The sequence below is a fragment of the Aulonocara stuartgranti genome, assembly GCF_965226115.1.
Source record: "Aulonocara stuartgranti genome assembly, chromosome: 11".
Lineage (NCBI taxonomy): Eukaryota > Metazoa > Chordata > Actinopteri > Cichliformes > Cichlidae > Aulonocara > Aulonocara stuartgranti.
Genome location: NC_138947.1, coordinates 26,540,002 through 26,567,263, shown reverse-complemented (window position 1 = coordinate 26,567,263; position 27,262 = coordinate 26,540,002). Strand labels below are relative to the sequence as shown.

Below are 27,262 nucleotides of genomic sequence, written 5' to 3'. Positions count from 1 at the left end.
CTGTGGTTTTGATTCTCAAATCTATGTTCGAGTCCTGCGTTTGGATCCTCCTCTCCGCCTGCCCGCACACAGAGCCTTGACAGAACGACGCGACCACAAGATGGATCCAGCGGACTCACCTTTTGCCTCAGAGGGAAAGTACCTCGCACAGCTGTGGGATTATTGCTGGCGCATAATTCACGCTGTGGATGACTACAGGAGGCTTCCAGAGGTAGTGTTTCTAGACAACTTCTTGTCATCCCCTACCTTCACCATAACCTTTCTGGACATTAACGGATTAAAAACAATAGTAACAGCTCTGAGGGCCAGTTTTTGTTTTAAACTGTTTGGCATGGGCGGCCCAGGGAAGGAGGATTCTGCTGCTCTCCTGGAGGCCCTTACCACTTGGTGCTCTCGACGTCAGCAGTATGTTTTACCAAGGTTCATTGCCAAGTCGTTCGATCCACCTTTAAAGAAGAAATGCAACCCTCACCATCATCATCATCATCATCCAACCACACTTCTATTCTCTCCTGTAGTACGGACTGGTGCAGTTTTCATTTCCACACCTTCAGCTCAGTTAGCTGACCAGCAGCCACCAGCAGCTCGGTGAGCTGACCAGCAGCCACCAGCAGCTCGGTGAGCTGACCAGCAGCCACCAGCAGCTCGGTGAGCTGACCAGCAGCTCGGTTAGCTGACCAGCAGCCACCAGCAGCTCGGTGAGCTGACCAGCAGCCACCAGCAGCTCGGTGAGCTGACCAGCAGCTCGGTGAGCTGACCAGCAGCCACCAGCAGCTCGGTTTCCAGTGTCCCCAGCTCAGCAGCCACCTGTAGCCCGGTCACCAACTCCACCACCACCTGTAGCCCGGTCACCAACTCCACCACCACCAGTAGCCCGGTCACCAACTCCACCACCACCACTACCACCTCAAGTTCAGTTATCCATGGCTCAGTCGCTACCTCAATCAGACTTTTTGCAGACTTTATTACGGTCCATGGCCCAGTCAGTAGCGCAGCTAGTGCAGGAATCGTTAGCTTTGTCTTCTGCTAAATCAGCCTCTCATCTCCACCCTCAGTCAGGGGTCCCTATTGCCTCTGGCCCTGCATCTGCTCCAGCTGGAGGGCCCGAGGAGCCCGTCCAGCCTCAAGCCACGTCTGCTGGAGGGCCCGAGGAGCCCGTCCAGCCTCAAGCCACGTCTGCTGGAGGGTCCGAGGAGCCCGCCCAGCACCACGCCTCACATCTGCTGGCGGTCCGGGGAAGTTTGTTCAGCTACCATCTGCTGAAATATCCCCTGTGACTCCTACATCACCGCCTGGAGCATTCACGCCACCGCCTACGGCATTCACATCATCACCATTTGCATCACCGCCTGCAGCGTCGCTGCCGTCAGGTTCCGCAGCCGTCCCGCTGCCGTCAGGTTCCGCAGCCGTCCCGCTGCCGTCAGGTTCCGCAGCCGTCCCGCTGCCGTCATCCACGCCTGGTCCGGCTTCAGCTCCACCCACGCCGTCGCCTGGTCCGGCCTCTGCTCCGCCTTCGTCTGGTCCGGCCTCTGCTCCGCCTTCGTCTTCGTCTGGTCCTGCGGTTGCCACGCCGCCGTCGGAGCCAGCTCGATCCGTTCCGCCTCGCCTCTGCCGGCCGTTTTCCAGGCCTCTAAGGTGGCGTCATGGCCTTCGGGGATGGCCTCCGGAAAAGGTTTGTCGCCGCCGCTGGCATCGCGGCCGCCTTCCGGACCTGCTCAGTGGCCGCCACTGCCTTCCAAGTGGTCGGCCTCCGGAACTGTTTGCCCGTGCACGGTCGGTCTCCTGACCTCTTCATGGACTCTTGAGCTTTTGTTTCATTTTGTTTTTGATGTGCCTTCTTGTGTGTTTGGACTCTTGTGCTCCTTTTTGTTTCGGACCCTCCGTCCTGGGCCCCCTCCGCCCGCCCTGGCCTGGTGCTCTGTGCTTTTTCGTTTTGGGCTGTCGGGAGCCAGCCCTTAGAGGGGGGGTACTGTCACGGTTCTGGGTCCGTTGGACCCAGTATTTTGAGTTCATTATGTTTTGGTACTTTTGCATCATGGATTTTCCTTTATGTTTCTCTGGTACTTGGTGTTTCTGTTATCTTGGTGTGTTGTGTTTTTTTTTTTGTTTTTTTTTTTTTTTTTTGGTTTTTTTTTATATTATGATCTGATACTGTTGTGATTATGATTATTATTTAGTAGACTTTGGTCAGCGTCTAGTCTGTCTCTGTCTAGTCTGTGTCTTAGTAAAGTGTGTTTTGTTTCCTGTTTTACTTTGAAGGTTCTTGTTCCTGTCTGATGTCAGTATTCCGGCTTCGCTCTCCCTGTCTCGTTAGGTCTTATTTCTCCCAGCTGTGTCCCCCTTCTGTCTCTAATTCCTTGATGACTCCCTCAGTGTATTTAAACCCAGTGTGTCTTTATGTCAGTGTCGCGTCGTTAACGTCTGTTCACCCTCAGACCGTGCCTGTGTGTTCCAGCTTGTGTTTTCATGTTTGGTTTATGTTTTGTTTTCTGGCCAGCAATAAAGCTGTGGTTTTGATTCTCAAATCTATGTTCGAGTCCTGCGTTTGGATCCTCCTCTCCGCCTGCCCGCACACAGAGCCTTGACAATATTAGTAATTTATTTACTTTATGGTTTCAAATGTGTAACATTATAATATAACTGACTTTGTAAACTAAAGTGGCTAAAGTAGTTTTAGTACTACAAATAAGTATTTTAATTTACTTTAGTTTAGGAAGAGGTGTAGGTGATAAATATCTAGCATTTCAGTATTACAGGTGTTTAGGACACTTATGACCACGCTAGATAAACGGAGGCCTGAGGTGTTTATTGAGTGTAAACTGATCAATGGCCCTCCTTCAGTGTACATATAAGGAACCTTTCATGATTATTTACAAACCTAAACCTAACATAAGAAGAAAACAAATCAGGATCCGTGTGCAAACAGTTGATTCATCATTTTAGAAAGTTGCCTCGAGTTCTCCGAGGTGCAGAAATGGTTGGTTGATCATTTTACTTGGTCCTAAGGCGCCTACATGCTGTGAGATTTCAGCAATGCTGCAGTAACTGCACTGCAATCCAGTCTGCCGCCTAGATCTAATAAACTTGTCTGTGACATTAAGTTGGATGTATGCAGGTTGAAAACCAACTGAAAACGAAGGTTGCGAGACACATCTGCGGTCTCTCCTGTTTCCTTTAATCCTTGCAGTCAGTGAAAAACGCATTACTACCAGACACATCATCATCCAAACATCCGAACGACATTTTCTTGTTTCCTGGTCATTTTGCGTGCTTTACCACCACTGATTTACTACACATTTGTCTTCATTCACAAAGCATTTCTGGCTGTGATCCTGAAGGTTTAGTAGACAGCCAGAAATGCTACAAGATATTTATCCTGCATTACTGATTCTGTCTTTATTAGTAGGAATGCCTATTTTTAAGTCTCTATCACTGTGTGAGATATCCATCTTTTAGATTGATACATAGGTACTTTATTGATCCCACAAGGGAAATTATTGAAAAAGATGTCATCACAACTATTTCACATAGCTCATTTTTTTTCTGCTGAGAAATGCCCAATATTGCAGTCTATAGATATAAATGTTTGAAGCAAGGCTGCTAGATTGCATTGGTGCTTTATAGTGATCTATCACTGCTGGTACATATTCCTATATATACCTTTTGTGGCATTCTTTGAATGTGATTAGGCATATTATTAATTTGACTGAGTCAGGTTCTTTACCAACTCCAGTTAAAAAAACAACAACTTTGTGTTCTGTAATAAATCTTGAAACGCAGCTTTTTGCCCCCCTTAGATAATTACAGTTTGGCTGCCTAGCTCCACTTTCACACAGCAGACAGATTGTGGAGTTGGTGAGTTGGCCTGTAGTTCTGAAACTCTCCTTCTTTCATTATCCTTATCTCTCCATATCTCTCTCTCTCCTGCCCCCACAACACACACGCATATACATTGCCAGAGGGATTTGCAGCAGCTAGGCAGAGCACGCGTGTGTGTGTTTGTGTGAGAGCACATGCACAGCGGGGAGTTGCCAATTACAGCAGTGATTAAAACCCAGTAGTGTGGAAAGATAGAGGAAGAGGAGAGAGAGACGGGAAGGAAGAAAGAAAAAGAAAAGAAAGCGATATGGATGGACAGACAGACAGACAGTGGATGATATAATGAAGGAGAAGACAAACGCACCCCTCCACATGCAGCCTTTTTCATAAATGTTACAGGATGTTATTTGTGATATTTATGGACAGCCTGAGTCAAATTTCAGTAAATGGTTTGCTGCAATTTCCAAGAGAGGCTCTTTACACGTAATTATAAGTGTCAGCATCATTTCAGACAATCACAAGTGTGTTGAAGAGGAGTACGCCACAAATCAGCCCTGATACCTTGTGTGTCGTAGCATTACACACACAGTTGTATTTAGAACCAAGTAAAGAGTTGATTGACAGACCTGACATGGATTTAAAATGAATTTAGAGAAATTTTCTCTCTTGCTGATGTTGTCCACAGGATGAGAGTCGGATCCACAATCCAGTGGGACTGATTTCAACCCTGTCCAGCATTTACTTCTATTAACCACAGGAAATCAGCATTTCATGCCTCATATCACAAAGAAAAAGACAGAGAAATGCTTCAAACTGTTTAAATAACAACAAAAATTGCTCAAAATGAATCTGCGGCAAGGAAGAACAGAAGGAAAGGGCTGAATGAAAGACAAGCGAATGACCCCGGCCGATGTGTTCCCCTCTGCTCCTTTTCTCTTGCTGCCACCACACTGATGACTGCGAGGAGAGGAGGTGTGAGTAGAGTGGAAAGGAGAGGAGTAATGAAAAGGAAAGGAGACAAATATAGCATACAGGACAGGAAACGGATAAAGGATCTCAATGATCAGGTCAAAGAAAAAGAAGAGGAGAAGGAGAAGCCATAAGGATGTTTAGACACTTATAATCTGATCACTTTATTAGCCTTACAGTCCCCACGGGTGTTCATAACATGTATAATGCCCAAAAAGGGAGTAAATGATGCATCATTTCTAGATTATCAGGCCGTTTCACTGTTGTTTGGCTTCCTCTCTTGAGGCGAATATTACAAATTCTTCAGTTCTGCCTGTGCTGACAGATCATTCTGTTGACTAATAGGAGGGTATACGGTGGTTTGAGGGTTTCGCAATGATGCCGTAGCTGGATCCATCTTCAAGACCTGGTTTCTGTTCACACATAGTTCATACACAATACTAGAAAAGCTCATTCTAGTACTGAAAAACAACCTAGTCCAACTTTTCAAGCAAAGTAGTCTCACCGGCTCCAACATGCAGCTGACGAGCTCACATGAGCTCTGTGACATGTTAGCGTTTCGCATGATGTGTGTGATTTAACATTGCTTCTGAATTCATATCAGGCGCAATGTTGGTGTAGTTACAATCAGGAGGTCCTGAAATTCGCGCTAAGCACTGATTATTAAGTTGACATGAGATATATATGGATAATGTCTACCAATCATTTAACACCATGTTGTTTTCAATCCTCCAGTTTTGTCTGGTGGACTTGAAATTTCCAAATGAATACTAAAACTCCTCACAGGGTAAGAATCAGACTGTAACTGATTGCAAAACCACTGAATACCCATCAAAAAATATCACTGATACGATGACCAAGCAGGTTGAACAGGACATAGCAATGCAAAATCACAAAATAGCTACATATGAATTAATCTGGGTGAGTGAAAGGTCCGTGTTGAGTAAAGTGCCTCTCAATTACCGTCATGTTTTGTGTTTCAACAATTTCTGTGCTGTCTTACGGACTGGAGAAGCTGCTGTGCCCCAGTATCGCTGCCATTGTGGCGCTTACAGTCAAATTCAAACAACATTTTAATGACCAACAAATTAGAGGGTAAAAGTTGTTGTTGTACTCACTGAGTGAAAATGTACTGTCCGTTATGGTAAACCTGTCAAACAGCGGCATATTCTCCGCCACAAAGAAGAACAGAAAATGGCTCGAGACACATTTTCAATACAAATGTGATACTTCGCATCTCAAAGCCGAATTAAAATTCCTTGATTTCTTTTATTCATCATATCGAAAGCCAGGCAGCTTCTTTTTAAGGAAGCCAACGGACAGTTTGATGTTTGTGCATGATGGTGTGTGGTGTGAGTGTGTGTGCGTGCGTGCGTGTGTCTGCAGAGTGGCAGGTGAGTGAGCTATCTGCAGTGCTCACACACTCACCCCCTGCTGTGTTTAATCAATACAGTTCTGAATTCCAGCCTTCACACACGTCCGCGCACGCAAACACACATGCACGGACAGACACAGCTTTGCAATATCTTTCTGCACGACGCCGAGGGAATACTAAATATGAGCAACTTCACACTTACGCTGCTAAGTGCATACGCAGTGCCCCCCCCCCACCACACACACACACACACGAGTGGGCGAATGTGTGTTTATATGTGCGTTTCTCTGTGGATGTGCGATATGTGCGTGTGTCCATAACGGGCCGGAGATAATTAATTCTAGTTCATGGTGTCCACCGGGAGAGCAGAATATCAAGCTTGAACGAGAGACGTGTGCGCGTGTGTTTGTGTGTGCCTGTAAGAGAGGCTCTCGAGAAGATTCGGAGCAGCAACTGGATCGATTTGAGTTCACCCAGGATGGAGAGAAGATGAGTGGAGACAAGCAAAAAAAAACAATAAGAAACAAAAAATAGCTACTTTCAACTACTCCCCCATTCACCAGGGGTCGGCACAGCGGGTAGCTCCACATATTTGATTTGGCAGATTTTTACACCGGATGCCCTTCTTGATGCAACCCCAAAGGGATTGGTGTCTCCTCCTGGGAATGAAACACGGAGCTTCTGCTCGATAATCTGTACAAACTACTACACTATGGTGCCACTAATAAGAAAGCAAAAATAATATATCCTAATATTGGTAGGACTTTCTGGAAGCTGGTCTATCTGGATAAAGGCTAGAAGCAGCTAAACTTCAAACTACTGCCTTCAATGCAAACTACTGCCCCCCCGAATCAGGAAGTGGACAGAAAGGTCAAAGGGCATGTTGAGATGTTTTCTGTATGACTTATATGGTATTTCTGCATTTTTGGCTCATTTAAGACAAGATCACAAATTATTGAGGACATCAATGTTCGCGGCTATTTCTTTCTGCTTTTCTTATACCTTTATTACAAAAGTATTGAGGTGAATTCATATTAGGAACCTTTCTTCTACGATTTTCTATGAACAAGAATGAAACAATTCCTAATTTTGTCACTTGTGGAGAACAGCAATACCACTGTGCTCTGAGAAAATGTTTTTCCAGGTAGAGAAAATCTCACTTTGGGGAATTAATGAATGTGTTGGTGCTTTCAAAAAAATCTAATAATAATAATAATAATAATAATACTGATAATAACAGCAGGAAGGCATCTATAATGCCTTTCAAAGCAAAGGCGTATCATCACTGCTGTGGGTTTTTTATCTTGATGCAAATATCTCGAGTAATCCAGGCTTATTTTTTTCCAATTCACGCGTTGTTGTGTTTTCAGGTTCTTGTCTTGTCTTTGCTATTTTCAGATAATATTGTGCGACATTATATTTCACATGAATTTAGAAACAGCAGAGTGCAGTCAGTTAATTAGCCAATAAAAATCCTGGGGATAACATGGAGGTGTGTTGCACTGCGAGTACAAATCTGACTCAGAAACTATTTACGTGCCGTTCTCGAAACCTCTGAGTCCCATCCCTGCTGTCGATCTCTGAGTAAAAATAACTGTATTAGGAAAAATGTGAAAGTGGGCCGTTTTTAGACAGAAGATAATTAAGCCGAATATGGAGTCTGTTTTTTTTCTTTTTACCTGTCACAGTTTCCCTCTTCTTTCCTTTCGCCTTCCCTCGTTCAGTGTTTTCTGTCCCTCATGACACCTTGCCCCCCTCCCTTTCTCCCTCCACACACACACACACACACCAACCAGCTTCCCTGCTGCGAGAGCAAACACTCATCTCACATGATCACCATGACGATATAGAAATATGAATTATGCATAAAGGCAGTCTCGCCTCGGCTGCGGGTACAAAGCTGTGTGGGTGATATTCTCCTTTCAAACGATAGGGGAAATGTCCCCTTCGTATTAATAATATAATAATCTACTCTGCCACATTATTGTCTGCCGTGTTACCGTCTCATAGATGCATGATTTGTAGGGTGTACCGCACATTTAATGGCCTTGTACACAAGGAGCAGGGAACCATTAGCAAATTTAATTTAGGAAATATTTGAGTGGTGTGTGTGTGTAAAATTAAAATCAGCATGAACGATAAAAACATTGTCTTCATATTTCAACACTAATCACAGAAACACAGAGCTAATTTCAGAACGGCCTTTAAATAGACTTTAACAGCACCGAGGGCAATGTAATTATCTTCTGCTGACTTTGCGTTTCTACCCTCATTGTGTCATTTGAAGGTCACACTGCGGTTAAACACCCCTCCAATGAGAACAGATAACAGGCATGCAAAAATGCAATACAGTGTCAATATATTGCACGCCATCCATTGTTTATCAGTGTGAGTCCTAATTGTATTGTATTTCATCAGCTCAGTATTGAAGGCTTCCTAACAGCGGAGCAGCATGAAACAGCTCTCTGTGTCTAAACTCTGGCATGAGCCATCTATCTAATAGACCGGCTATTATTAGATATTTGTCTCACACAAATTTGACACTGAGAATATTGAAGTTGCAACAGATCTAGTGTTGACAGACAGACAAAAAAAAAAGGATGTCTATATTTGCCAAGAAAAAAAAGCAGCTCCTGAAAGTGCAAATAAAACAGAAGAGGCCCTGAGAGGCTGTGAATCATCAGGAATGTGTACTGTACAATATCAGGTAAAATGTAGCTTTACAGCAGCATGTGTTTTCTGTAGGTAGGTTTTAGCTGAGCCAATGAGCAGAAGAGTCCTTGAGGCATCGTCTAAAAAAACTGGTCAGAAATGGCTGGAACACACACAATATATCAACCACAAAAAATCGCATTAAAATCTGGCTATTAATATTTTTATCCCAGCAGGCAAAGCCAAATGACCATATTACTGTTCATCTCTGACAATCGAACAAAATAACGGGTCTGGTAATTCACGCTTTGGTGTAATTCATCCCTGTCATTACACATAATCAAATTATGTTATTAACTATTAGCAGATTAGCAAATTATCTTATAATTGTGGTCAACTTTCACGCAGTTGTTTTTATTTATTTATGTATTTTTTTGCAGCTTGGAATATTCTCCAACAGCTTTCAGTGTTAGTTCCCAGTGTAAGCAGTGCCTTGAAGGAAACACAGAGTGCACTGGTAAAGACTGAGGTAGAGAATAAATAACATTTCAAGTACTTGTCCAAGTCTGTAAAATCTGTATGTAAAATTCTCTATTAAAAACAAACAAATATTGAAATTTGAACTTTTTGAAGAAGTTTTCTCTTTGTAAACCGTGCCAGCAGCCCACTTGTTGACAGCACACTATATCCTACAACTGTAAAGGCAATAACATTGTAAACTGTGAGCTAAATACGCCATATCCAATTAAAAAGATGCTGTTTTATAAACCCATCTGTTCAGAGTTTTGCCAACATAATTGGCATTGCGAAATCTTCACCAGATTTTACTGTATACTTACAGTGTAGAGGATTCAAGGTGTAATTTAGTATTTTTTCCATAGTGAAATATGTAAAATTCTTGTTACAGCACATCAATGTTACTGCTTTTACCACAAGTCCTAACAGATTTTGAAATAGCCACATAATAGCTATGCAATGGCACTTTTGCCTGTAATTTAATTTACATTGCTAGTCTGTTTGCTTGCATATAAATGCATTGCAATACCGCCTCCTTCATGTAGCAAGGCCTTAATGTTTTACCTTAGTGGTATGAGTCTAAATATCTACTCAGTGGTAGACTTTAGCTGCACACTAAACAGGTATGACAGAAAAGGGTGCAGGTGTGGCTGTGGATGTGTCACTTTGGTAGGTGTGATGGTGCTGACGCTCCCGCCTGCCTCCCTGACACCTCCTCAGTATGTAAGAACCATCTCTCTCACTGCATTATTTAAAGGTGGAGAGCAAGGCGCAGACAGGAAGAGAGGGAAAGGGGACAAGAAGTGTAAGAGAGAGAATCAGGTAGCCTTCACTAGCGCATATTTCAACAAAGTGACTGAATTATAAAAGACTGAAAAACATAGCTAATTACAGCACTCTTTATCCTCCATATCTATCCCTCTCTATCGCTCGCCGTTTCCCATGTGCTTTCTCTCCTCTCCCCTCTGTTGTTTCTGTTTGTTTCTCCACCGCATCCCTATCTCCTCTCTTCCCACCTCTTTCCCGCTAGAGTTAACAACTTGCCGGAAGAAATATGATTAGCACAGCAGAGAGCCACAGTTTGCTGGAGAAGTGACACACACAGGCAATATTCCCCAGCTGTGCTTTGACAGAGGGAAATGGAGGAGAGAGGAAAGGTAAAACAGAGAGACAGGGTGTGTGACTGATAATAATAACAGGGCAGCACAGCAGCCCACTGGTTAATTTAGTTGGCTTCTGTGTTGAGTTTGCATGTCCCCCTCTAGTGTTTGCTGGGCTTCTTCCCACATCCCAAAAACAGACAGGTCAGGGGGACCGGAAAAGTCTAAATTGCCCCTCAGCGGGACCGTTTGTGTAACTGTATTATCCATATGATGCAGTGGTGGCTTGCTTAGGGAGTTTCCCTGTCCTCCTCTCTCAGGGCACATGCAGACAAAGCCTAGTGCTGCTGCCCCTATATAACCAAGCATTGTCATTTAGGAGTCACTAATTTTGATAATATATCCATCCATAAAGGGTAAAAATGTGCAAGACTTACTTTTCAGAGATTATGTAGGTAGCAAAAAATCAGTTGAAAAGCCCTAAATAACATAAAAAACTGTTTACCTTTGCCAGCATCATTCTTTGGTTATCATTCAAGTCTCCTCTATCAATGTCTGTGCATCTTCCAGTTTGAAAAAGAGAAAACCCTGTGCAAATTGCAGGAATAAAATAATGAAATAACATGAACAGCATTAAAGTTAAAAGTGGAAAATTAAAAAGAAATGGTTCAGTGGCCATTTTAATCAGATTTTTTAATAATGCAGAATCACTGATTAAGCAAAATTCACAAGCTGTTTTTGGACGTATAAGAAATAAATATACAGAAAATGACAATGCTATCAGCTGATGATGCAGTCTCAGGTCATTTCTCCAAAAAACCTTGTGTGACTTTTGAAAAAAGTTAGTTTTTAGCCGTCTCTGAATTAAAGAAAAAATAAAGGGTGCAAGAAAGAACGGCAAGGGGTGAGGGAGAGTAACGGAGGCTTTGAAAAGGGAAAAGGCTAGAGGGGAGGGAGGGAAAGCGAAGTGGTTTTAGGCCGGTGAAAGCCAGCAGGTCACAGAGGTTCCCTTTAAATTTAGAACAAACCACAAACGCTGAATGTCTACTCCAAAAGGCTGAATGACTGATTATAATGGCTGCCTGTTTCGATCTCATCCCGTCAGCCTCTCAGCATTGCTTTCTTAAGCGTGCTGTGACTGGTGAGCTAACATGTGGGCTGGCCTGCTATTTACAATTACAATTTAGGCGTTTAGCTGAGGCCTTTATCCAAAGTGACTAACAATAAGAGAAGCAGAGGAAAAAAAAGGTGATAGTGTGTGCTATTCCTGTGATCCTCAGCTCCCTGGTAAAAAGCAAGAGCGAGAGACAACACTGTGTGAAGACCTTAAGGACAGGTGCACAACAAGATATGTATCGTACATTTTTACAATGAGAGAGAAGCAAAGTGATATTGTTTTTACACACTATGATGACACAGCTGCTGTATTATATTTTAAAACACAGGTTTTTCTTATTTGTCTTTGTGTATGATATCATTTTTAGCTATGCTCCTGAACTATTAAAAAAGTACAGAAAATGTGTCCTTTTATTAATGTTTCGTTGCTTTAGATTAAATCAGAATATCCAATTATTAGAGTCTGATCAGCTATTTAGGTTAACACAGGAGGCAGTCACACAGGCTGGAGACACAAACCTATCCCCTCAACAAAAAATAATATGAGAGTCAAGTTTGAAGTGCTTTCACCCAATCCTTCATGTCCTCCATCTTTAAACATCAGGGAGACGACAGTGAGTGCCAGTTTAAAGGGTCAGTGACCCCTCCCCCCACGTTCATTTTACTAATAATCCTCACTGCAGTCTGACATTACAAACCTACAGGTCCTTACAGGTAACTGTGCAACACTTTCTAACAAACAAAGTCAAAAACCCATCAGTTACTGCCGACCGTCTCACTGAAAATAGAAAATCATGATCATGATCTGTATTTGATTCTGCAGTGTTGCAATTCTAAGCACTGCGTTAGAGCACAGAGTAATGCGTGGGACACCTATCGCAACAATCATCAGAACAACTCCACACACACACACAAACAAACACAAGAAAAGAAGAAATAATGTGAAAACACACAAAATAATCTCTTAAATGTGCTGGTTTTTATTTCTTATATTGGAAATAAGTTAAATCTGACAAATATAGCAATACCTCTGAATAATATTTTTTTTATAAGCATACAAGCTACACATAATACTCGATGGCATTCACAGAGCTGGCGTCCAAACATAGATTTTCTTTTTCTTCCGTTTTGTGTAAATTCAGCCGCAGTTCGATTTATCTCGCTCACTGTCAAAATGCTGTTTTTAACTGAACTTGATTCCTGCATTGATTGGCCAGTGGGGGGGGGGGGTTTGAGTCTCCTCCTTTTTTTATGGTATATAGCCGAGTAACCTGTTGTTATGTTTTCATGTGAGTTTTCCTTAAACCAAAACCTGAAGCATGAACACTATGTGCATATAATAAAATTCTAATGAATCCTTTTTGCTTTAAAATGTCAAAAAAAAAAAAAAAAAAAAAAAAATCTAGTACCAGCAACATGTGTATCAATCTTGTAGCAATAATAAAACCACAATGTCACATATTTAGGTAAAAAATCTATTAAACACTGTAGTTCTTCGGAGACCTGTTTTTAAACCCTTATATATATCAGACGGTGTAGACAAAAACTTCTACTTATCTGCCCTTGTTAGCCAATACTAAGCCAATATAGTCCACACTGCAAAATGATCTTACTCAGTTTGTATCTAAAGAGAAGCTCAAGGAAAGCGTTCTTATTCAAAATGCAACAGCAGTTACGTTTCTGCAGTTTTTTTTTATTTTTAGTGCACTTTTTATCTCTCATGTGGACTAACTCAATCCAATGCAAAAAAGGAAAGAAAACTACATTTAGGAATTAGAGACTACTTCTAGATTTACTTCTTCAGTTTCAAGAATTCATTTTACAGTTAGTGGAAACAGTCAGAAGATAAATGTCTTGAAAGCAGGCACCATTTTTAAGAAGAGGACAGCACAGAAAACATCAGAAGAATGCAGAACATAACCAAACAGAGCAGGTACTCACTCGGATAGATGTAGCAACAGCCCATAAAACACATCACTAAAATGCTGGAGTCTGTCTACTATCCTGTCAGGGTGCAAGCTAGTTGCCTTGGCCCTGGCTGGGCGTTATTTGTGAGCCAAATCCTTAAAGAACAAGAAGCTTTCTCTGTGCCTAAACCTGCCGACAGACAGGGGGCTTTGAAGGCCCCCAACTGAGCTCGGCACAGAGCTTTGAAGCCAACTGAAAACTCTGCTTTATGGGGCTAAATAAAAGCGAGGAAAAGGGGAAAGTTATAAAAAGCAGAGAAACACAGAGCACTCTTTTTTTTTTGTTGTTTTGTTTTTTTTCCTCTGCTGGCTCATGGTTGTGAGTTTGTGTGCAGCTTGGTGAGTAATTGCACAGCTAGTCTAGTCTAGACACGTTCGAAAACATATGTGAATCTATCAGTGAGGATGCAGCGTGCTACTCTGAATTACATCTGCTCAAAAATATTAGACAATTAGCCCCAAATTGTACGTTAATAACATATATTTGAAAAACAAAAGAGGAGGCTACCCCCCCCCGTCCCCTTCTGGCTGCCTCTGCCTCAATTTTATCCCACAACTTAGTATTTGATAAATTTACAGCTAAGTAAAATAAAGAGCTACAGCTAAAAGGAAATCACTTAATAAATAAAGTTGTGTATTGATACACTAGTTATTTATATACATGTTTATGCTGACTTAAATCAGTTTTTTATGTTTTAAAATCATTCAAAATAAATATAAACAAATAACAGCACAAATCTTATTTTTTCCCCTAACAAAAAAAAAAAAATCTAATATTGGTCTATTTGTTCATTAAACACCAATTCTTTCAATTTCTAGCATTTCTTTCCATTGATTTTATGTCAGGGACAGCTAGTTCACAGCCTCATGATATAATATCACACTTTTATTATCAAACTTCAAGTCAGACTGAAAGGCTAATTGAATAGTTTCATGCTAATAAAGCTGTGTCTGTGTGGCAGACTGAGTAAACAGCTACCTATGAGGTGAAAAGCTCAATTCTGTTTTCTTTTTATTTCCCTTTTTTCAGTTCTGTCACCTTGATGTTTAAACCTCAGCTCTGAAAAACAATTCTGGTGCCAGGAATCATCCATGAAACATCATTGCCACGGCGCTTTTTATGTTACTCTGTCTAATTAATTATCAGAAAAACAAACAAAGCCTTATCTGAGCTGAAGCCTGTGCATTTTCAGGTTTCTGCAGCTGGCTTTTTTCTTTTTTTTGGACACACATCTGCAATCAGATCATTCGCTCTGGACTCTCAGAAAACCATTTATCACTTTCTTCTCCTCTCTTTCTCTCTCACTCTCCTTTCAATGAGTCCTTTAGAAACACACAGACCATCTCCAGCAGACAAAACAGTGGACAAGCCTCTGTGATGTCCTGACTCATTCTGCTGCTCTCCTCTCCAAAGCCTTGGGGCCGACGCAATGGGACCCAAAACCAACACGCACATAATGGGGCCTTGTTGGAGTCGCCTTAATGTTTCTAATGTTATGTAAATGAAGAGAGGAGAGGGCAAGAAAGGAGAAGAAGAGGAGCAGAGAGGAGGAGGAGGTAGTGGGAGTGTTTGTGTGTCCGAGGAGGCCGCTAAGCTCCCATTACCAAGGGATTAGGCAAATGCTGCCGTTGTATCGATGCTGGTTCGACAGTGAACCGCCAACCGTAATCCCCTCCTCTCTTCTCGCTCCGACAACGCCTCGTCAACGCCTCCTCTCCTCCTCTCTACACAGCGCCCTCACCACCACCACATCATCGCCGAACTTGGTCTGGATTCAACTTTTCAACTCTTTCCTCCTGTTTGTCAGTCATGAATATACTCGAGCTCACACGGACTCAAAAAACACAAACACTACCAGAATTACTTGGTTCACAGCCAGTGTAAATTTGTCTGCTCATTGATTTCTTTGACATGCAATGTGTGTCTGTGTGTGCGTGTCTGTGAATGTGCGAGAACTGATCAATATTGAAAGCCAAAAGTGCCTTTCTGTTTTGTCTGTGAAGTGTTTGCCTGGAGCCTCGGAGCGCAGCTATGACCTACTGGCTTCTGAACGCATCAACTCTTGAGTTTAGTGATCCTCAGACTCTGGGCAGGGGGACGAGCGCTGGTCTCTGGATGCTGCTCGCTGGTCCCTGGGCACACTGGTGGCTCCTTTAAAAGAATTCTGGAGACTTTATCTTCCTGAAGTGAGAGAGAGATAGAGCACAATCTGTTCTATTTGTAGGCATGCAGTCGACTCTGTGTTTGTCTATCACAGGGGTTGTATTTTTATAGACTTAATTATTACATCAGTGATTCGAAATTAGACATTCACAATTTTTTTTATTATTATTTTTGAGTAGTTTGAGAAATAGCGTTTTAAATAATGTATGTGCATTTACTAGTTTGTAAAGATGTTCTGGGTACAGTTTTCATACATGTTATAAATATAAAAATATAACAAATAACGAACTGATTAGTCGCTGCATATGTTATCGCTAAAAATTCAACACAGCTCAGGCTGAAGAATGTCATCAAGACGTGAGGAAGCTATTCTGAGACAAACTAGCTGTGTGTGTGTGTCTGTGCATGGTGACACAGTTGCAGGCAGAACTTGGAATACTCAATTATCACATTAGCACATCCAGGGACAAGCCGAAAGGCTTCACACAAATGTCTGTGCGCAAACACACATGTATGCACACACACTCCACCCCCACATATCTCTGGAACTGCAGGCCCCCTGCTGAGAAGCTCAAACACACCAGCTGAGGGTGGGGGGAGTTGTGGAGGTGGTCTGGTGGTGGAAGAGGAGGGGAGGGCTGTTGGTTATGGAGGAGCATGAGGCTGGTGAGTGACATTGAGACCAAGGTTAAACACAAACCATCCGTTCTCTTCTGTTATAGGCCGATTTCAGGCTGGCAGCAGCGGTGCGTCACAAAAAGCAGATTCCGTGTTCGTTTCTGGGAGACCTGCGACGGGGGCGCTGCTCGGGGTTCTGACGGAATACTCGATTTAACCTTTGCTGCGTTGCCATGCATTGTTTTCCAGCTGTGCCTTTCGTTAGCCATCTAGCAAAAACATCTCAGGTAGATTTCCAGACATGTAGTGCTTCCTCGTAGCGCTATTTCCCCTGCAATTAACCCTGGAAACAGACACCCTCCACAGACAGAGGCTTTACATTGCAGTAAGTGTACATGCAGGTTGGTGCTAGAGTCAAAAAACATTACAATTGTCAGGATGGCACAACTGAACTGTGGCTAAAAAGACTCTCAAACCTAGCTGGTGAAAATGATGAAACTTTTTGCATTGATTGGCCAGAATCTCCAACCATGATGACAGGTGTGGTTTTGACATTATCCACTAATTGGAAGGCTGGTTTGATCTTAGGCTTCTCCAGTGGTCATGACAATGTGTCCTTGGGTAAGACACCACTCCTGATGCATCCATCAGTGTGTGTGATGTATAAAGCATGTATGTACTGATGTGTACATGAACTGGTCAGGTCTAGAAAGGGGCTAAAAAGCTGCCAGTCCAATTAATCATAAAAACTGTCTGCCTAATATTTTGTAGGTCCCCTTTATAGTGGCAAAATAGTATGAAGGGGACTGATAGGGTGTAGCTTGCTTCATATTGGTGAAACAGACCCTAGAGGTCCTGGGATATGGACCCAGGACCTCTGGGGGTTTCCTGTTGTCTCTGGCACCAAGATGTCAGTGAGACTTTTGGGTCTTCTAAACCAGCGGTCCCCAACCACGGACCGCTTTAATGTCAGACAATATTGTCACGGCCTTTAAGGTGTCGCGGATAAATACAACAAAATTAAATGATACGACCAAGACAAAAACTGTGATATTTTGTAAATATAATAAACGCGAATTCACTTTGTAATTGTGTAACTGTATTAGCAATGTCCTCTTGAAATGCACCAACAACATTGAGAGTAACATCCTCCTCTCTGCCCCTTAATGCTCTCTGGTCGCTATGGTAAATATTTCTTTCAAAATAAGACACACGACTACAACACGGGAAAAGACCCAGGGAAACCAAGCTAACAATAAAAACCCTGAAAACCATAAATTTCACACCTGAGCCTCAACTCTTGCGGCCTGGTACCAACCGACTCACGAACCGGCGCAGGGGTTGAGAACTGCTGCTTTTGACCGTTAAATTGGAATCTAGAGAAACTTGGTGACCTTGTCAGCACCTTGAGCTCTTTTTGGTTTTCCTTACACAAATCTTGAGATGTTTTTGGATATGGTGGGACAGATGTCGTGGGAGGGGGTTTCATTCCCATGAGGGTTTTGTGATAGGTCGGAAACATGCGTGCACATGTGCATATATTTCTCTGCTACACATATATACTGTGCCAAGTTGGATACAAATAATGATTAATAAATCAGCAGTGTCTACACTTAACTACTAATAAATCCTTTAGCTGTATGTAACGGCTGCAACACACTGACAATTAACATTTCTTGACCTAATGCACTGGACAACAGTCGGAGCATATCACTGTTCTCAAAAACAGATTAAGGAGATTCAGATTAACTCATATAGTTCAGCATCGTGGAGAACAAGCAGGGTTTTATTTCTTTTGTTTGTTGTTGAAGCAAAGTTTTGTTTCTATTTAGAGTCTGATGCATTACGTGATACTGAAACGCCACAATCATGGCAATCACAGTTCTCTGTTGAGTGCTTGAAATTGGAGTTGATAAAATGACTCCACAGGCACAGCAAGGCTCACTGATGCTGATTATGGTGTGTGAGTGTTTGTGGAGCGCTTGAAATGACTTTATTATTGCACTTCAGACAAAAAAGAAAACAGCACAGGCAGATTACATTGTTCTGATCTCATAAAAAAAAAAGATTAAAATGTTGTAACAGTTTTTCCAGTGACGATTAAAGTCACTTTCTGTAGATGCTGAAAAAATATTTTGGAAATAACAGATTTAAAAAGTTGTTTTTGGCACCTATGAGGAGAAATCATCACAGTACTGTTAAGGTTAGAAAGCCAAAATTGAAAAATAAGATTAACAATGTTTTTAAAAACAACAGCCAATATATTTCTTTAACAAATTATTGAGCAGAGTTGGTATTTTATAAAAGAGGCTCTTTTTATTTAATTTATCCACAGTAGTTTGAAAAGACCTGCAAAAAACAAACAAACAAAAAAACAAAAACAGGTGGCTCACGCTGTTAATTTCTTTGTGTTGCTAAGGAAACACCAAGGAAATATAACAAAGGAACAAATGTGGATGAACATCAACACCTGGAAAAATTCAGCAGTGACTGGTGCGCTAACAAAGAGCTAATTGAAACAATCAAATCTTCATGAACAAGAAATCGTGCTAATTCAGATACAACAGAGTCGGGATCAAATGCGAACAAAGGATTGTCTGCATCAAAGCAGTGCATCACTCTATGATAGAAAACTGTGCTTGAAATGAAAGCTGATACATTTACCCTATATATATTTGTTTTTCTATATTTGCACGAGATGTATGTTTAAAATAAAAAATTTTAACACTTTGTATTACTGCTTTTTCAGGAATAAGACAACCAGTAAGCACACTCAGGATTTAATGTCATCGAGGTTGGCTATCAGCTGATATGCTTTGAATGTTGCGGCTATCTAAAGTCCAGTGGCTAGCCGTTCAGATGACAAGGTCACTATTAAGCAGAGAAAAACAAGGTGCATGTCTGTGCTTTGTCATGTGGGTGATTTTAGTGTGTCTGAGCTTAAGTGCTGGAATGACACTTTGACTCCACTGGTATGCTGTACAGAGGGAAGGAGGAGGGAGGGCCACGGATGTGTAACTGTGACAAGCCTACAGATACAGCCCGAGCAGACAAAAAGGCATGCTGAGAGGCTAATGGGCATTCTGCGGTGTGACATATGTCTGAGCAATGAAAACCTTATGACACATCTGGGGGTTACTGAACACATTCTGCTCCGTGTCGGTCTGTAAGGACTCGCTGTTTGTGTGTTTGAACACATCTTTAACTATCTGTGAGACTATTGCTTGATTCTCATATGACCTATGAAATGTAGTGCTTCCAGTTTGACAGGGTATTTGTCTTAATAGACAGGAAGTGGTGTGACTGTGACTTGTCATTCACTTGTCTTTTTTGGTATTTTCATTTTTATTTAATTGTTTGTTTGGTAAAGTACTTAGTTAGGTTTAGAAAAAGATTAGTCTTTTGGTTAAAATCAAAAAAAATATTTCTGCTTTTTCAAACTCCTTTTTTCTTTTCTTTTTTAGATTGCCTTGGTAACTGGTCCTGTTGAATGACTCACAAGAAAGAGATCCTTCCAATTGAAATGCATCAGTTTCAATGTCATACTGACTCACAAAAAATTGTGGCTTTGAAAAAAGCACATGAAGACACGTTTCCTTATCCTTTTTCTCAATTTGACATGAAACTGCTGGTCCATGAGGCCTGTGGCTCACGTTATTTATTTATTTTTAACGTAGTTGCTATTTGTGGTCACTGAACTGAGGATAAATACTTGAGTTACAAGTCGAGGGTCTTTTGATTATAGCTCATTTAATCTTAGTTTTATGAAATTGTATGAAAAATCATACTAAAGAGAGACTTGAAAACAGCGAGAGAAAAAGGAGAGAGGCAAGAACGTATAGGCAGAGGTAGGTAGGCGACTTCAGATGTTTTGCTCGGTTACTCGTGAAGATGCATTTACTCATTCCTGTCACATGTCTTTGTACTGTTTGTGTCCGTGGAGCAAAAGCAAAAGATTGACTACAAAGTCTGTGCTGATCCAAGCATTTTAACTTTTTTGTTTGTTTGTTTACAGCAAAGAAATAATTTCATTTTGCATGCAATGCCCCTTCAAAGTTATAATAGACAAACTCTGAACCATCAGGAACTTTGTGTACTGACCCGTTACATAGTTGATTTTTAACATTTCATCTGCATTACAGTTATGCTGCCCCATAGTCTGAGATATTAAACATGCTAACATAAACCTGGGCTAGTGTGCATTCTGAAAGAAATTAGCATTGCTATTAGCTGCACCTGTGTTTTTCTTGGCTTTGCTAATACCTGCAGCATGACATAAACATTTCCTCATTCCTCACAGACATTTAGCTTCAACATTTCCTCTTTAATCCATCTGCTATTTAGGTTTTAAGTCACTGAAATGAAATGTTTACAAGAGTGAATAATTACCTGACTCCTGCAGTTTTCTTACCTTGCTGGCAGAAAGGGAAGATGTGACTACTGTGACTGTAACCACAGTAGTTATGTATATATATTGTATATTTTTTTATGTTTTAGTTTTGAACTAAAGGCCTACGAGTCTAATTAAAACTTCTATTTTAGCTAATAGTGGCTACATTCACCTAGCGAGCTAACATGTTAATACTGGCAGCTTTATGGCTAATGTTTTGAAGTAAAGAGGCAAAGAAACAATCAACTCTACATTTTTTCTTTTTATAAAAGACACGTTATGTGTTAATGATAAAGATATATTTTTTTAAGAAAGGACTGCAGTTATCAAGCAATTTTAGGCTTACTGCAGTCATGTCATTAGTCACTAAAATCTAGCTTTTTCTTTTTGTGTGATTATGGATGAAGCCACATCTTGTTGTTCTCTATGGTGGTTCATTTTCAGAGACACCACTAATTGTCACGGTCCCCGTGCCTGCTCGGCTGGCCCTGTGTGGCTACATGTTATGTTTTGTCTTTTCTCTCTCTCCTCTCTCTCTGCTCGCTGCCTGGGCGGAGCTCATTGTGAGCTCCCGGCCTCCACCACCTGTAGGCAATCACCTGTGGCTCCTCACCCTGTTTGCTCCCGCTACTTAAGGCAGTGACTGAGAGCACCTCGCCGCTGGACTATTGAATAACGCTCGTCAGTGCTACTTTAGCCTCAGCCAGTTTTGAGCTCTGTCCGTAAAAGTTCCGTGCTAACCCTTGTTCTCTGTATGCAGATTTCTCGTGTTTTGGTTTGGAGACTCTGGACGCTTTTCCCGACCCCGCTCTGCACCCCTGGGAACCCTGGCCCCCTTCTCCCTCACCTGTATATAGTGCACCTGGAGTGTGTAAATAAACCTGTTTTTCTGAGACTTCAGTCTGCGCCGAGTCCTCCCTGCTCCTCCGTGACACTAATAATGTATGAAACACTGTTTTTTTTTTGCTGTAACAAGTCAAAATGGCTGAGAATAATCTAAAATATGGCTGTATGGAAGGATTTTGGTGCACTGCAGCAAGCAAGCTACACTTGGGTATCATCTATTAAGTCTTTGTGCATCAATAAAGTTTATTATTCAACATTGATCGGGTATAACTGACTTTAAGCTTTTTATTTATAGTTGCACTGCTTTTCCTGTCCACTTGCCTAATTGGTTGATAAATCACAACTGCAGGAAGCAATTGATTAAATTGGATGGTAGCTCACCAGAGCCTTATAGTTTCTTCAAGCTGTGATCCCTCTCTGTAGATGTCTACCCTTGTTTATGTGCGTTTAGAATAGTGGAGGATTTTATTCTCTACTGTACTTTAAAGTTAGCAAAGTTAGCAAAATAGCACAGAAAAAAAAGAGAATGAAAGCTAGACTAAGAAAAATAGGACAGTCATCCAGAGATGTTCTGTTACTCAGTAAACGTTTTTCACAGAGGACATTTTGACATGTCGGAAAAGCACAGGTGAGGATAAAAAAAACTTTCAACCATTCATCTTCCTTTCTTTCAGGCGTCTAGTCTGTATTCAAACTGAATTTCTTGAGGTAAATGCGTGTTGTGCAAACAAACACAGCCACACTCGGTACAAATCAGAGCTAAATGCAGCAATTTGCTCTTGTCCAGAACATGAACTGTAAATAATACACAGCACACAAACCACAGCCTGCAGGCATGGGAAACGTGTACAAACAACTGTGAAATTAAACATCAGTCGAAAAAAATGGCGGTAATCTAAACAATGTAATTACAGGTAATTCAACAAACTGTGAGTGTGCCATCTGTTTGCAATATTAGAAATGTACTCTTTTGAATAGTGTGGGATTTTTCACACACTGATATGATTCATGGCTTTGTGGCAAATACAATGTACAACTGAGCCACAACACAATACCTGTCTGTTATTCAAAGTGCATTCAAATATGCTTCTTTTTCTAGAAATCCGCTCCATTAAAAAAAAAAAATCCTTTTTATAGTGTGGTTGCGTAAGTAAAGTTAAGTTACATTTTTATTGTCAGTTGCACTTTTTATAATACGATTATTTGTCTTTATCAACTAATAGCTTATAACACTTTGTCACCCATGAGAAAATCTGAGTACTGTGCAAAAGTCTTGAGTCTCTTTTTTTATTGTACTTCCATTGAGCCAGACTTTCTTGTAATTAAAAAATTAAAAATAAACTTGAGTAATAGTTCTTCAAGCTTTGAATGTCTTTCAAAGTTTTTCTTTGGTCTTTGGATACCTTTTCACTCAGTCCAGTCCCTGTGCCTGATCTTTTTTATGGGAACCTTGTTTGGACCACTTGAGACTGACCTGTGAATCATTCAAGTATAAAAGCACCAGAGTGAAGAGATAACCAGTGTTGTTTATGCAGACATCGTAGAAAAGGCCTTATTTTAATTAAATTACTTTTTTTATATATATCTTTAAGCACTTACTAGTTACTAGCAGGCTTTAAACTTGTTCACAGTAGTTTGTTCAACCTATGAAAAATTCCAACGATAATATAGTTTTGCAGACATAAAATAGTATTTTTGCAGATTCTCAAAGAGCCATTAGATTAAAAACTTGCCGTATTTCAGCATGGTGTCCAGTGGGTTTTTGAAAACTTTTAAGGAAATTGGACAAGTGGAAGACAAAAGAATTGACAGGCTACTACATTTCAGGGAGTGGTGTTTGAGAAGTACCATTGATGCACCATGTAATAACATCTGGACAGCATCTGACTGGCAACAGCTTCGTTTTACAGCATGATAATCATCCCGAAGAGACAAACACATAATGTAAGGGAAAGCAAACCTTGATAGAAAAACACACAATGGAGTTTAGTGAGTGGTAGTTCTCATATGTTTAATGTGACAGTCTTTAGATATTTACTAAGCTTCATATAGACGCAGTTTGTTTTTATTTGAGAGAAGCTACTATAGTTTCTCTAAAGGATGAAGATCTAAGTAAGATTTTCCTAAATGTCCATCCATCCATCCATCTTCATCCGCTTTATCCGGGGCCGGGTCGCGGGGGCAGCAGCCTAAGCCGGCACACAATGCACCCGACCCCTATGGCGCCTCCTGCGGGTGGTGGGCCTGCGGGAGGATGGGCCCATCTCTCCTCTTCGGGCTGTGCCCGGCCGGGCCCCATGGACTAAGGCGCTCGCCCTCGGGCACCCTCCCCGGGCCTGGCTCCAGGGCGGGGCCCCGGTAACCCTATCCCGGGCAGGGTAAACTGTTCCCTCGGTGTCCTTTTCATAAGGGTCTTATGACCCTGCTCCTAAATGTATTCAATAATAGTCCTTTATTTTAGTTTTTACATATTGATAAAGCAGACAAGTTTCATATGGCATCATCCAGATAACATAACATATTTTCACTACTACAAAGTTACCATGTATTTTATGTATTTTTTACTATGTACCCACAGTTGGCAGCACATGTCAGAAGTTAGAAAATAACTGGTAAAGTTACAACAACGCCAAATTAACGTAGAAGGTCTTTTTTTGTGTGTGGCCATTTTAAATCATTACTAGCTTGTTTACCTTTCGGCTCTCACTCAGCCTGGCTCAAGTCCATTTTACATTCAGTCTCCTCACCTAACAGCTGATCCGGTGGACTCTCCACAGATTCCTCGAGCCAACTGAGAATATTTCACAGACACCTGAGTGTGTTTCAGTGTGCCTGTGTGTGTCAGGTGTGTTAGTGCTAGCCTAGCCAAACCAGTTTGTTCAATTCTGAGTAAATCCGAGAGTGAGGAAGCGTGTGTGTGCGCGTTTGTGTGTGTGTGTGTGCATGTGTGATTAAGCGTATGTAAAAAGGTAACCTTTAGTCTTGGCACTGCACAGCCTGGGAAACAACAGAGTGGGGTCAGGTGTGCTACTTCCCTGCCTAACTAGCTAACCTTGCTAGATATATGTGTCTGTGTGTGGGGGTCAGCTGGGGTAGATGACCTTATATTTAGGGATTAGCTCAGATTTGTCTGGAACATTCACTGCTTACAGCATGGGGTTGACAGATGATGACTAAATGGCACCTAAGATCATGTCTTGTTCACAGTGAAGATGAGGTAGATGCTAATAACCGTGTTTTGTATCCTCGTACTTTGTGTGGATGCTCGAGGGTGGCCGGATGAATCACGTTTGCACCGGAGAACCAATACATGACTGCTGTGTGACAACACAGTGATTGAACAAAAGTGTAGCCTGGAGTAACGCTGTGTACATGTGAGTGTGTGCGTGTCTCACAGACTGCATCGCTTGTAGATAACAGTCTTTTTGTTCCTCTTTCTGTTTAGCTGCCCAGTTTCCACATAACCTGAAGCCTTGTTGTTTTATCTCCTTCTTTCCATTTATTTATCTTTCTAGTTCTCTGACACACACACACACACACACACACACACACACACACACACACACACAAGAATAGTTGTGTTTCCATAATTTCAGAGAACATTATGTTGGCTTACATTTATTTCCTGGAGCCTATAACCTTAATCATAACTCCTCATTGTTTGGACAGGGAAAGGAAGTGATGTAAATGTATAAACAGATTTAGTTCCCCACAGCATGTGGGATACTCGTCCATGCATCCGTATATACAGACACGCCCACACAAAGAGAATCGCACATTAAAATCCTTTAGTGTTGTCCTAATTCCCAAACAAACTCCTGAAACTTAATTTAGCAAAATTTCCAGTCATATTTATTTTGTAAAAGTCGACAAACTTGACCTGAACTAGCGTTATACTTCAACCCATCACCATGTGTGTTCTTGTGCGTGCGTAACTGTGGACATGTGTGCAGTAAATCCTCCATAATCCAACAGCCCTGCCTCACTGTACTGTTGGCAGCACATCTGGATTGGCACATGAACTGGCACAATGGCCTATCCACCCTGAAACACTAGCCCACATCTGCTGGTTTCCACAGCTGTCAAAAACTGATGTTAGCTGTGTTTTTCAGGGGAATCACTGATTTATTCATAAATGCATTGGAACTAACCTAGCATGGACCATCATTCACAGCGCGTACAGTTACACATATGCACACAGAAACACGTGCCACACCGAATATAACAGCACACAACAAGTAGGGTTATGAAGCAGTTAGTTTGCTTAACTTTTGCCAATCAAAGGAAAATGATGATATGTTTTTTCTTGGCCTGCATACTTTGTGTAGATGGTTTTATATTAAATAAGCAGATAGTATTTCTTACAGAGGTGGTATAAGCGCCTCAGAAATAAAGTAATATGAATTCAGAACAGATTGTTGCAAACAATCTTGGCTGCAGTACAAAGCGCATATTCACAGTACAAAAATGCACATTTCACAATATGATTCATACATTCATACAAGCTCTATTTAATTTAGACTATTATTACTATATATTGCTATGTCCCTTAGCCTTGTGACATATTACACTAAATAGTAGCTGTTGCTAACTAACACTAGCTAAAAATTTCTAATAAAGTCTTGGCTGGTATATTGTTTATAATATGATATTGCATAAATATCAAAAATTACATTTATATTTTATATATCAAACTTTTTAAGCATGCATTTTTTGCATTTGTATAGTGAAGACAAAGATAAATATGAATGAATTCGCAAAGCTTTAAAATGTAAGAAACAATGAAAAAAACTCCAAAGAGCAGGCAGCACAAGCATTAAGTATGAAAATCTGTGTCATCTGGGATCTTTTAAGGCAACTTTGCATCAAATAAACCATCAGATAGGCCAGTGAACTCACTAAGAGGACAATATGATGTCTGTGATTCCCTGTCTAAAACTCTCCCCCACGGACACAGGTGCAAACTGAGAGCTAGTGTTTCGGTGTGCAAGTGTGTATCTATGCGTGCGAGTGTGTGTACGGGGAGCTGTAGAGCTGCTGTGGGAGAGAGTGGCACAGGTGGCACGGAGCCCCGGCAGTGCCGAGGGCATTGGATCGGCATGTGGCGCACGGCCAACCACACACAACATATGCCAAGGGAAGGCGAGAGAGAGAGAGCAAAAGAGAGAGAGAGTTCGGGAGGAAGTGTTTTTCTAACTACCACATGGGTCCACAGGTCTCCTGTCTTGCACCATATGCTGTCAGCGTGTCTGTCTACCTGCCTGTCTGTCTCCCCGTCTCTCTGCCAACAGAACAAAGTGCTGTCAATGGTCAAACTGTCAGAGCCAAGATGATGGGGCATGTGATGCTATTGGGGCGTTGTCTGCCTCAGCCCTGAACATCTTATACACAAATGCACGCACACACTCACATATATACGCAAGCGCACATAGCCCTACATCTGAGTGTGCACACAAATGCCCGTATGAGCACGGTGCCAGCTTGTGTCATTATCATATTCATCAATTATGTAAACAGTTATGTGAACAGAGTAGTAACACACACATGCAGACGCACGCACACATATTCCCCATAACACATACATTTTAATGAACTGCCGTCGGGCTTGACATGACCTCCCTATTGCCTATGCACACTAACACTCACATACATATGCACACACACACACACACTCTCACACACACATGCACACAAATACACAGGTGTTTTAAAGCGCATAGCTGAGGGAAG

General features: G+C 41.6%; 1 long non-coding RNA gene across 1 annotated transcript; it reads left to right on the top strand.

Moving 5' to 3' along the window:
• The first annotated feature begins 21,151 nt into the window (after positions 1 to 21,151).
• Positions 21,152 to 21,581, top strand: LOC309718020. The gene is made up of 2 exons (XR_014279855.1): positions 21,152 to 21,367; positions 21,447 to 21,581. It is a non-coding gene; the product is annotated as an uncharacterized lncRNA (long non-coding RNA).
• Positions 21,582 to 27,262: the final 5,681 nt, after the last annotated feature.